Source organism: Tamandua tetradactyla, chromosome 19 (assembly GCF_023851605.1).
Source record: "Tamandua tetradactyla isolate mTamTet1 chromosome 19, mTamTet1.pri, whole genome shotgun sequence".
NCBI classification, from domain to species: domain Eukaryota; kingdom Metazoa; phylum Chordata; class Mammalia; order Pilosa; family Myrmecophagidae; genus Tamandua; species Tamandua tetradactyla.
In genome coordinates, this window is record NC_135345.1 from 10,261,542 (window position 1) to 10,273,212 (window position 11,671).

Consider the following 11,671-nt stretch of genomic DNA (forward strand, 5'->3'; position numbering starts at 1 on the left):
CTTAGTTGCATCAGTCACAGATGTAACCAACTGACTGATGATTTAACACACCACCCTTCTGGTTTATCAACCAGCCACAAAATATCTCTGCAGCAATGGTCAAGCCAGTGTGTACAACCACAGTCTTCCTTCCCTATCCTCATCCCAGCCCCTGGTAAACTGTATTCCAGTCTCTGACTCTATGAAATTGCATATAACTATTTCATCCAAGTGAAATCGTACTATATTTGTCCTTTTGTGCCTAGCTTATTTCACTCAATATGATGTCATCAAGATTCATCCATGTTGTAGCATGTATAATAGCTTCATTCCTTTGCACAGTTGAACATTATTCCATTATACATGTATACCTTATTTTGTTTATTCATTCAATTGATGGACACTTGGGTGGCTTACATCTTTTGGCGATAGTAAATAATGCTGCTATAATTATCAGTGTGCAAATATCTGTTTGAATCACTGATTTCAATTCCTTAGGACACATCCCTAGATGTGGGGTGACAGTATCGTATGATAAATTCTGCACTTAGATTTCTGAGAAACTGCCAAATTGTTTTCCATAGAAGTTGCAAATTTTGCATTCTCATTTTAAAAAAGTGATGTTTCCTATTTCTTCACACCCTTTCTAACACTTGCTATTCCCTTTTTGAAAGAAAAATAATTGTCATTCAGTGGGTAAGAGATAGTATCTCACTGTGATTCATTTTACATTTCTCTAAAAGCTAATGATGTGGAGTATCTTTTCATTTGCTTATTGGCCATTTGTATTTCTTTGGAAAAATGTCTATTCAAGTTTTTGCCCAATTTTAAATCAGATTGTTTTTTCTTGTTAAGTAGTAGGATTTCTTTACATACTCTGTGTATTAAACCCTTATCAGATGTATGATTTCCAAATATTTTCACCCATTTTATAAGTTGTCCTTTTACTTTCACAATAAAGTTTTTTGATGCACAAAATTTTTTAATTTTTATGAAGTCTTTACCTATTTTTTTCTTTTGTTGCTCATGCTTTTTATATAAAGTCTAAGAAACAATTGTTTAATACAATTTTTTAAAGATGCTTCTCAGTGTTTTCCTGTAAGGGTTTCATAGTTTGTATTTAAGTCTTTGATCAATTTTGAGCAAATTTTTTAATATGGTGGGAGGTAGGGATCCACCTGAATTTATTTGTATATGGATATCAAGCTTTCCCATCACCATTTCTGGAAGAGAATATGCTTGCTTGATTGAGTAAACTTGGGACTCACTTTCTCAAAAATCAATTGGTCATAAATGTGGGTTTTTATTTCTGAATGTGAATTTAATTTCTTGGTGTATATATCAGTCCTTGTACCAGTAACATGCTGTTTTGATTTGCATAGGTTTTAATAGCTTTTGAATCAGGTTGTATGACCCTTGTCACATTATTCTTTTTCAAAATGACTTTGGCTATTTGGTGACACTTACCTTTCCATATAGATTGGTGGCCAATAAGGTTTTGGAATTTTGATTGGTATGACACTGAATCTGTAAATTGACTTGGATAGTATGGGGGTTTGGAGCAATGACCCCTCAAGAATGTGTTCTTAAACTTAATCCATTCCTGCGGGTATGAAGTCTTGTAAATAGGACCTTCTGATGAGGTTATTCAGTTGAGGTATGGCCCAACTCAGGCAAGATGTCTCTTAATCCTATTACTTAAAACTTTGTAGGGAAGGTCACAGAGAGAGAGAAAACTGGGGGGGAAGCAGCCAGAATCAATATCAACAGAACCTAGAAGAGAAGGAAGAAATGAGGTGCTGGTGTCGTTTTCACTGCCATGTGTAATGAAAACCACGGGCCAAGAATTGCCCACAGCCAGCTCCAGAATGCTCACAGTTTTCTGGAAAAAAGCATCTACTTAATGATGTCTGGATTTTGGAATTCTCCTAACCTCAAAATCCTGAGCCAATAAATTCTCATTGTTTAAGCCCATTTATTGCATGGTATTTGCTTCAGCAGCCAGGAAAATTAAAACAGGTCAAATTGACATCATGACAATATTGCCAGGAAAATTAAAATAGGTTGAATTGACATCGTAACAATAGTCTTCCAACCCATGAACACAGAATGTCCTGCCATTTTTAGGCCTTCTTTTATTTCTTTCAGCCATGTTTTGTACTCTTCCATGTACAAGTCCTTTACCTCCTTAGTTAGATTTATTCCTAGATATTTGACTCTTTCAGTCTCTATTATAAATTGAATTTTTATTGATTTCCTCTTCAGATTGCTCATTAATAGTTTATAGAAATACTATAATATTTTTGTTCATCTTGTACTCCACCACTTTGATGAATTTGTTCATTAGCTCTAGTGAATTTGTTGTAGAATTTTCAGGATTTTCTATATATAGCATCGTATCATCTGCAAATAGGGAAAATTTTACTTCTTCCTTTCCAAGTTGGCTGCCTTTTATTTCTCTTACTTGCCTAATTCTCTGGCTAGTACTTATAGTATTGTTTTGAATAAAAGTGGTGACATTAGGCATCCTTGTCGTGTTCCTTGTCCCAGGAGAAAGTTTTCAGTCTTTCACCATTTAGTAGGATGTCCAATTTGGGTTTTACACATATGTCCTTTATTAAACTGAGGCAGTTTCCTTCTGTTCCTAGTTTTATAAAAGCTTTTCATAAAGAAGTGGTTGGATTTTGTCCAATGCTTTTTCTGCATCAGTTGAGATGATAATATATTATTTTTCCCTTTGTTCTATTAATGTGGTATATTTTCCTATGTTGAGCAAACTTTGGGATAATATCACATTGGATAATTCTTTTAAGTGCTATTGGATTCAGTTTGCTACTATTTTGCTGAGAATCCTTGTATCTATATTCATAAGGAATATCGGTCTGTAATTTTCTTTTCTTTTGGTATCTTTATGTGGGTTTAGTAATGGGATGATGCTGGCCCTATCGAATGAGTTAGGGAGTGTTCCCTCCTCTTCAAGTTTTTTGAAGTATTTGAGCAAGATTGGTGTTAATTATTCTTGCAATGTTTGGTAAAATTCATCAGTGAAACCATCTGCTCTTAGCTTTTCTTTGTTGGCAGGATTTCAATTACTTTTAATTCAAACTCTTTACTTATTATTGGTCTCTTGCGATCTTCCAATTCTTATTTAGATACTTTTATGCAATTTGTGTGTTTCTAGGAATTTGTCTATTTCATCTAGGTTATCTTATTCATTGGTATTAATAGTTTATAATATTTTTATTCCTATAATTTTAGTAGTAATGGCCCCATCCTTTTATTTCTGATTTTAGCTATTTGCAGGCTCTCTCTTTTCCTATCTAAATAATGGTTTGTTGAGTCGAACTTTTCAATGATAGCACTTCTGATTTTGTTGATTTTCTAATGTTGCTGTCAGTTCCCCCTCTTTCATTTATTTTCACTCTGCTCTCTCCTTCTTTCTTTCTTTCTCTCTCTTTTTTCTTTCTTTCTTTCTTTCCTTCCTTCTTTCCTTTCTCCCTCCCTCCCTCCCTCCTTCCCTCCCTCCTTTCTTTTCTCTTTCTTTCTTTCTTTCTTTCTCTCTCTCTCTCTCTCTCTCTCTCTCTCTCTTTCTCTCCCTCCCTCTCTCCCTCCCTCCCTTCCTTTCTTTCTTTCTTTCTTTTTCTCTCTCTCTCTCTTTTCACCTTCTTGAATTTAGTTTGTTCTTTTTCTTGTTCCTCCTGTTGTGAGGTTAGGTCTCCGTTTTGAGATCCTTCTTTTTTAATGTACACTATTTGAGCATTAAATTTTTCTCTCAGCACTACTTTGCTGCATCCCATATGTTTTGATAGGCTGCATTTTTGTTTGCATTCACCTGAAGTTATTTCATAATTTATTTTGTGATTTCTTCTTTGACCGATTGGTTGTCTAAGAGTACGTTATTTAAATTCACATTTATGTGAATTTTCCAGTTTAGCATCTGTTATTGATTTCTAGCTTCATTACATTTTGGCACATTGTATCACTTCAATATTTTAAAATTTATTGAAAACTCTTTTATGACCTAACATATGGTTTATACTGGAGAATTACTCATTTGTATCAGAGAAGAATATATATTCTGCAGTTTTGGGGTGAAGTATTCTATATATATGTCTGTTAGGTCCAGTTGAATTATAGTATCATTCACATCTTCTATTTCCTTATTGATCTTCTCTCTAGATGTTCTATTCAGTATTGAAAGTGGTGTATTGATCTCTCCCACTATTAGTATAGAACTGTTTATTTCTCCCTTCCAATCTTGTAATCTAATGTCACACACTGTACATTTTAATAGTTTAATTTGTTGTCTCAGGGATGTGGTCCCCAAGCTGTGTCTTCCTTATGTTCATGTCCAATTAGTTATATGACAGAAATTTCCTGGAATGCTAAGAACTAACAAAATAAAGCAAACCTATGTAAAAACTTTTCACATTCGTTGCAGGTTGGCTCAGTGCTAACTGGTGCTTTTCTTCAGAATTCAGCTCTCCTACTAAGACAATTATCCTAAGGCAAAAGTACAGGGTTCCATCTTTTCTGAGCCTGGATCTTACCCTGGGTTTGTGCTCCTGGCTTTAGGAATTCTCGCATTTACAGCAATTTGAATGCTCCATCTACTTTCTATGAAATAGACCCCTCCCCACAGGTGCTCTACTACATATCTGAAAGCAGATAATCCTTTGTCCCAGATCACTTTAATTTAATTGTTTCTTATACTGCTTTAGCTGTGAGCAAGCTGCTTCTGCCTGCAGGGCAAATGCTGGGAGGACAAGCTCAAGAGGAGTATATTGGTACAGTCTTTGAGTTTGCCACCTGGTAGATTGGCACCAACATGCAGGCACTCTACCTTGCACACAAGCATTCCTATGCTCCCTCTGGGACAGGGCCATGGCCCCTGATGGGAACACAGACTGGCATCACACTTTGTCAGGGAAGATTGGGGGAGGGAGCAACAAAGACTCCAGAAGCTTCTCTTTTTATTATTACTTTTTACATTGTATTTTCTTGGCTTGTTACTTACCCAGTTTGTGCAACCTTTTAATTGTTTTTTTTTTTTGAGTTTTGAGATAGATGGATCTGCATATTTTGCTGGTTGTGCAAAGATCTGTGGGGAAATGGAAAACTGTAGCATCTTATACCATCATATTGGTCTCCCAGTTAGATTTGAAAGCAAGATCTTATTATCCTAAAGACTCCTGTGAAATGGGGTGGTTTCCTCAGCTTTCTTTGGCCCTCAGGTAAAGAATCAATTCCTTGATAATCATAGCATGATTACTGAACTCCAAGTCTTTTGATCTCTTAAGTCAGTCTATGCTAAATTGTTCTGTAATAACAAACAGTTCCAAACTCTTACTAGCTTCGGCCACAAATGTTTGCATCTTTCTTACCCAATATGTTCATCAAAAGTAGCCTGTGGTCTCTTTTCACAGGTAATATGACATGTTTGGACTAGATGGATGTTTCTTCATCCATATCATAGAATGGATTTTGAGGCATCAAATTAGGCACCAAAAATAAAAACATGCATTCTGAAAGCAGAATTTAACACAGGTAAACATGCTGAGAATGGCATAACCAGAATCTGAGGAGCAAAGTCCAAGATTAGCAGGGAGTGGGTTAAAAAAAGGAACCAAACGTAAAAGGATGGATGTTGTATGATCTCACTTAAGAGGAAATAGCTAGAATATGCAAATTTATAGTATCAGATATTAGACTATAGATACCAGAGGCAGGAGTAGAGTGAGGAATAGGAAACTAAGGCTTAATTGGTACAAAGTTTCTGTTTGGGGTGATGGAAAAGTTTTGGTAGTAGATGATGGTAATGGTAGGACAGCATTGTGAAGGTAAGGAACCTCCTGAATTGCATATTTGAAGTAGCTGAATCAGAAATTTTATATTTTATATATATTATCGGAAGATAAATAGGAAGTTGGTGGATCTGGGTATTTGGAGGAGTGGGTAGAGTGTTAGAGTTCTTTGTGTGGGTTTTGTATTATTTTTGCAATTCTCTTGTAAGTTTGATAATATTTCAAAATAAAAAGTTAGCAAGAAAAGAAACCTTATAGAAGAAACTGAAGAGTGTTTGTTATGGGCTTTGGAAACTTCGCTTGTGGACCAGAAATGATATTCATTTACCTTCTGGTGAGCTGTGAAGGGCCAGTGGAGATTGTTATCTATGGCAGCTCAAATGCAAGCTCCTCAATTGATAACTGATGATGTAACTCAAGAAAATTTAACAAAGCACCCACTAGACTTCTTTCAAAATGTGCCCCAAACTTGATTATAATTTCTAGAGCTCAGGAAAGTTACTTAGGCTATCAGTTAACAAAATTATCTTCTACAAGTGTCATCTTGTCTTAATTTCTATTGTTATGATAGACATGGTATAATAAATTCTCTCGAGAAGTCTTTGAATGAATTAGTGCTCGTTGCCCTACAATGACATACACTTTGCTCATAATGAATGAATATAAAAATCTTAAGCATTCTCCCTTATTCCAAGATTTTTCATGCTGCCCTACTCTATACTATGCCCCAAGCCAATCATAATCAATGGTGCTTTACTCAGGTCAGTCCCCAGCTTAAATCTCCCAATAACCTGTCATTAACCTCATTGCTCTCAATTCCACTTCCTATTTTTCACCTCATTTTGCAGTCTGAGTCTTCTCCTACCCTTTGTTTTCATGCAATGGGTCTTCTCATTCATCTTTTAAATGTATTACTCCTTTCATGCCCATTGCACCTGTTGCTGCTTCCAAAATGCCCTTCATTAAGCTTTTCCACCTCTGCAAATGTAAATTCACTCATTTTGAAGGATTACTGGAAGTCTCTAGTGACATCTCACTCCTCTGCTCTATGATTAGAAGCAATGTCTTTACAAATGAGCATTTACATCAGGATAGATATAGAGAAAGGTGATGTAGATAGAGACAGAATCAGAGAGAGAGAGAGAAATCAGCTGCCATGCCATGAAGACAATGTAACAGCTCTGTGGTGAGGTCCACATGGCAAGGAACCATGTCTTCCTGTCAATAGCCAACACATTCTCGCCAGTCAGGAGACGAAGTCATCTTGAAATCAGATGTCAAACCTTTTGATGACTGCTGCCCTGGCCCACATCTGACTGAATTCTCATCAGTGATTCTGAAGTAGACCCACCCTGCTAAGCAGTTTTAAAATAGTCCTGGCCCTCATAAACCATGTGACATAATAAATGTTTATTCTTGTCTTACATCACTAAATTTTGGGGTAACATGTACCCAGCAATACACAACTAATACATTTGCATGGCATTATTTAGGGGCTGAAAGTTGTGGGGCATTTTGCTATCTGCTTTGCTTACATTTTTGTATTCATCCTTCACCCAAATTTGGAGAATTTTGGTATGATATTTATGTCCATTTTCCAGATGGGGATTGGAAAATCTAGAAATTTTAAGCAACTTATCTAAGAGCAGACAACCAGTAAGTGGTGGAGGCAGAATCCAAACTGGACCTAAGGTCAAGGGCATGGTAACTAGACTCTTAACCCATCCTTTAGGGTTATCTCTGCATCTCATATTGGGTTCTTAAAGGCTGTATAATTTATCCAAAACTCTTATAAGTCACACTTATAAGAGTTTCCTGTGTTTCTAATTTAACATGAGCATTGTGAAGATGACATTCTTTCTTAGATACCCTTCATCTTATTTAATGCTTGCTCAGATCAGTTTGTAACATGAATGAGATTGCACAGGTAAAGAGTGACTTTGCTTCAACCCTTTCTGTTGTTTTTCCTGAATCTACTCCCTCACTTTGTTGAAAATTTCAGATACAAAAGCACTTCACAAACCATAAAATACTAAAAGTATATTAAATAATCCTGCACACTTGGGTCTACTGAGTCTCCTCATGCCCCTCTGCCAGAAGAACACAATTCTTCTTCCAGATCTGAACAATTTAAGAAATAAAACCGGATACACATAAAGGTGTGAACTTTATTAGTGTTAAAGGCTGGGGGACTTAGCTTGGAGTAGAGCAAAATGGCCTAGCACATTGAATCCAATAGGGAAGCAATTTAGTTTTGGTTTCCCCCAAATCAAAGCTTGGGCAAAAGACTTGGTAAAGGTAGATTATTTAGGGGATGATTTCAGGAGGCATAAATGAAGACGTATGGAGAGTGAGACTGGAAGGAAGGAAAAGATGGTAAAAAAAAATCCTTATTGAAGTTATTGTTAATGACAAGGGGCTTGATTGCTCCAGTCTCCCAAGAAAACAGAGAACGCCTTAGAGAATTGTCACTGGAAGGATGAGTCACACGGGAAGCTGAGTATGTGTCTACTTTCTGGTTCTTCTCCACTGATTGGGAATTGACTCCAGAATTCTAATTTCCTGATATTCCTGGGCTGCACATATCTACGGGCCAAGCAGGCTCATCAGCTTCACAGAAGTCCCTGGGGTAGAAAATGAAAAGACTCTTAATATGCCCTAAGGGCAGGGAGGATCCTGCCTGCCTAAGTCTGAAATTGAATTATTGCAGTAGTAGCTGAAGTCATAGATGATCCAAATAAGATTTTAAGTAGGGTAATAAAAATCTCTGCCACAGGCATGGTTCTTCATGCAGTGCATTGTTTGTTAAATTGGAGCATGGAGAAGCTAGGAGAGTTCTCTGAGGGCAGCAAGGATGAAGATGAAAAAGGGGTTAAGGGTTGTTGGGCTGAATTGAATATGCCCAGTTTATTCTTTCCAAATTTAGCAACCTGGTATATCACTCTGCCTCTTCAGGAAAGGGTAAGAAGGGCAGAGAGAGGATCTAATATGCTTAAGGAAAAAAATTTCTCTTCATGGAAACCAAGAATGGAATAAGCCCTATGGATTCCATATGCCTGTGTTAGAAGCAGCAAAGGAATACATAAATATAAAATATGATAAATACACTATTGAGACTCCCCACCAAGTCCATCAGATAGGAGGTCCTTAATAACCTTCCAAACACCAGAGTCAATACAACTCCAGTATGATAAAAGAGTTGTATACCAGTTTTCCCATTTGATTAATTTTCTTTGGCAGGGCTTTGGAAAAGGTCATTGCAGAAGATTGCATTATATTTCAAAAATATTTAGAGTTCCCCACAGGAAACATTACCACCAATATATTTGCTTCCATTTGATGTTTCTTTAGCAGTTGATGCCAAAAAAAAATTCTGTTGTTTTTAAACCAGTTTCCAAGTGAGCAGATCCCGTGTAATTAGAGGAGGAAGAAAAAATAAAAATAAACCATCAGAAATGTTTAGGTGTGAAAAAGGATTGGAATATGCTGAAGCCTGCCTGTGATTCACACAGTCTACAGAAGTGTTTAAAATCAAACTGAGGAGCCAAATGCCTGGGTTTACACACAAGCATAGAAGCTCTGTGACCTCTTTGTGCCTTGGTTTCTCTCTTATATGATACAATAATAGTGGTAGTTAAATAAAAACATTGTGAGAATTGAATGAGTTATTATATAAAAAGAGCTTAGAGTACAGCCTAGTAAGTGGCAAGAGCTGTGTAAGTGGATATTATAATTATAGCATCATGGGGTACAGGACAGACCCGTGGGGTACAGGACAGACCCATGTCCAATGCTACAAACCACATTTGAGATAGCCCAAACTATGAATAATTGTCCCAGTACTTTTTATCTACCCTGGATCCTCATTTTAGGTCCTTGCTGGTCTTTGGATGGGAGCCTTTGAGTTTCATGTTTAGGATAGAGTTTTGATGGGCTTTAGAGACTCTCCCCAAATTCCAGTTCAAATAGTGGCAAGTTTCTCAATCCTCTTTCACTGCTGAATGAGTTCAGGGAGAAGAGACTTTTAAAGGGAGCTCTTTGGTTCAAGCACTGAAATTGGATGAGGGATCCTTGGTATAGAGCAGTTTCACTCTGTGGAACTGAGTCAGATCAGGATGGGGGTAGAGCAAGGAAACCATTTGCTGAGTATATAACTGCAAGCCCAGGCCTGTTTTGGGTTTAGGTATACATTTACAAATGCATAGAGTGCTTGTTTGCTGCAGCTGCTGTAACAAATGACTACAAACTTAGTGACTGAAAACATCAGATGTCTTACTCTTTCACAGTTCTGGGCGGTTGAAATCAAGGTGTTAGCTTGGGCACGTTCTCTCTGATGACTCTGCAGGAGACTCCTTCCTTGCCTCTTCTAGGACCTTCCTTGACTTGGGGCTGTATCCCTCCAATCTCTGCTTCCATCTCTACATGACCTTCTCCTCTTCTCTGTCTCAAATCTTCCTATGCCTTTAACTTATAATGACATTTATCTGTATTTGGGACCCTGTTTCTGTCTACTAAAGCTTACAAAATGCAATATACCAGAAATGTATTGGCTTTTAATTCTAAAACCGTCAAAATATCCTGATTAAGGCACCAACATTATGGTACCTTCTCTTAAGACTGATTACTGGGGAGCTTGGTCTCCTGTGTCAGATAGCAAGGCACATGGTGACATCTGATTGCTCCTCTCTCTTGGATTTCATTGCTTCTGGCTTTAGTGACTTCCTCTTTCAGCTCTTCTGGGGCTTTATCTGTGAGCTTCTCTTAATTTCATCTCTTAGCTTCTGTATGTATTTTATCTTCTTATAAAGGACTCCAGTTAATGCATTAAGACACACCTTGAATGAAGTGGGTCACATCTCAATTAATATAACCTAATCAAAAGGTCCCATCCACAATACATCTGCACCCACAAAAATGGATTAAAAGAACATGGTCTTTCCTGGGGTACAGAACAGCTTCAAATTATCACAGGCCCACTTAGAAAATCCAAGATAATCTCATTTTGAGAGTTTTAGCTTAATTACATCTACATACTTGTCCAAATAAGGTCATGTTCACAGGTTCTGGGGATTAGGATACGGATATATCTTTAGGGAAAACACCATTCACCCCCCTGCATGCATATGTATGTATACATTCCACATATACACAATTTCATTTAATCCTCACAGAAAAAGCTGGACGGGCAGAGGTGTGTAAGGCAGAAATGCTTCTGAACAAGCAGAGTATACATTTGGATGAACTCTCTGTTTTTGTTTCTTCTCTGGGCCTCAGGCCAAATGCCCAGCTTAGCAGGCCCCTGAGGAAGGAGCAAGTCCAAAGCCCACCTGCCTTCCTTGGCTCCCCAGGGGTTTGCCTTGCTCCCAAAGAGAGGACAGGCTTGAGATTATGCACATTTCTAATGCAAATGCTCGCTAAGAAGCCTAAACTTATGCGTGTCATTATTTCTGCTTAAATAAAATTCCAGCATACATATTTTGATTTAATTTCTTTTACCAGGAAATGACAATGTCAAAAGATCAAAAGAATTAGAGAGCACGTTGCTGAGAAGTGTGACAAGCATGGATCAGGCAGAGAGACCTGGGAATGGGGACTTCCCTGGACTTGGCAGCTTCATCTGCAGTCGTCAGACTTACTGTTTGGCCACCTGTCCAGAAAAACTGACAATTGAGTTAATGAATGGAAGATGAATTCTGCTCATTATTTTTAAGCCATTTGAACTAAAACTATATTGCCTTTGACAAGCAACAGATTTAGTAGGCTGCAGTTAGCTAGAAATACTAATTAATAACCTCTTTGCCAGACTGTTTCCAATATTAAAATTCAAATGTGGTAATTTGAATACATTGTCAGGAGTAAAGATGCACTATCAAATGCTAAGCACTTAA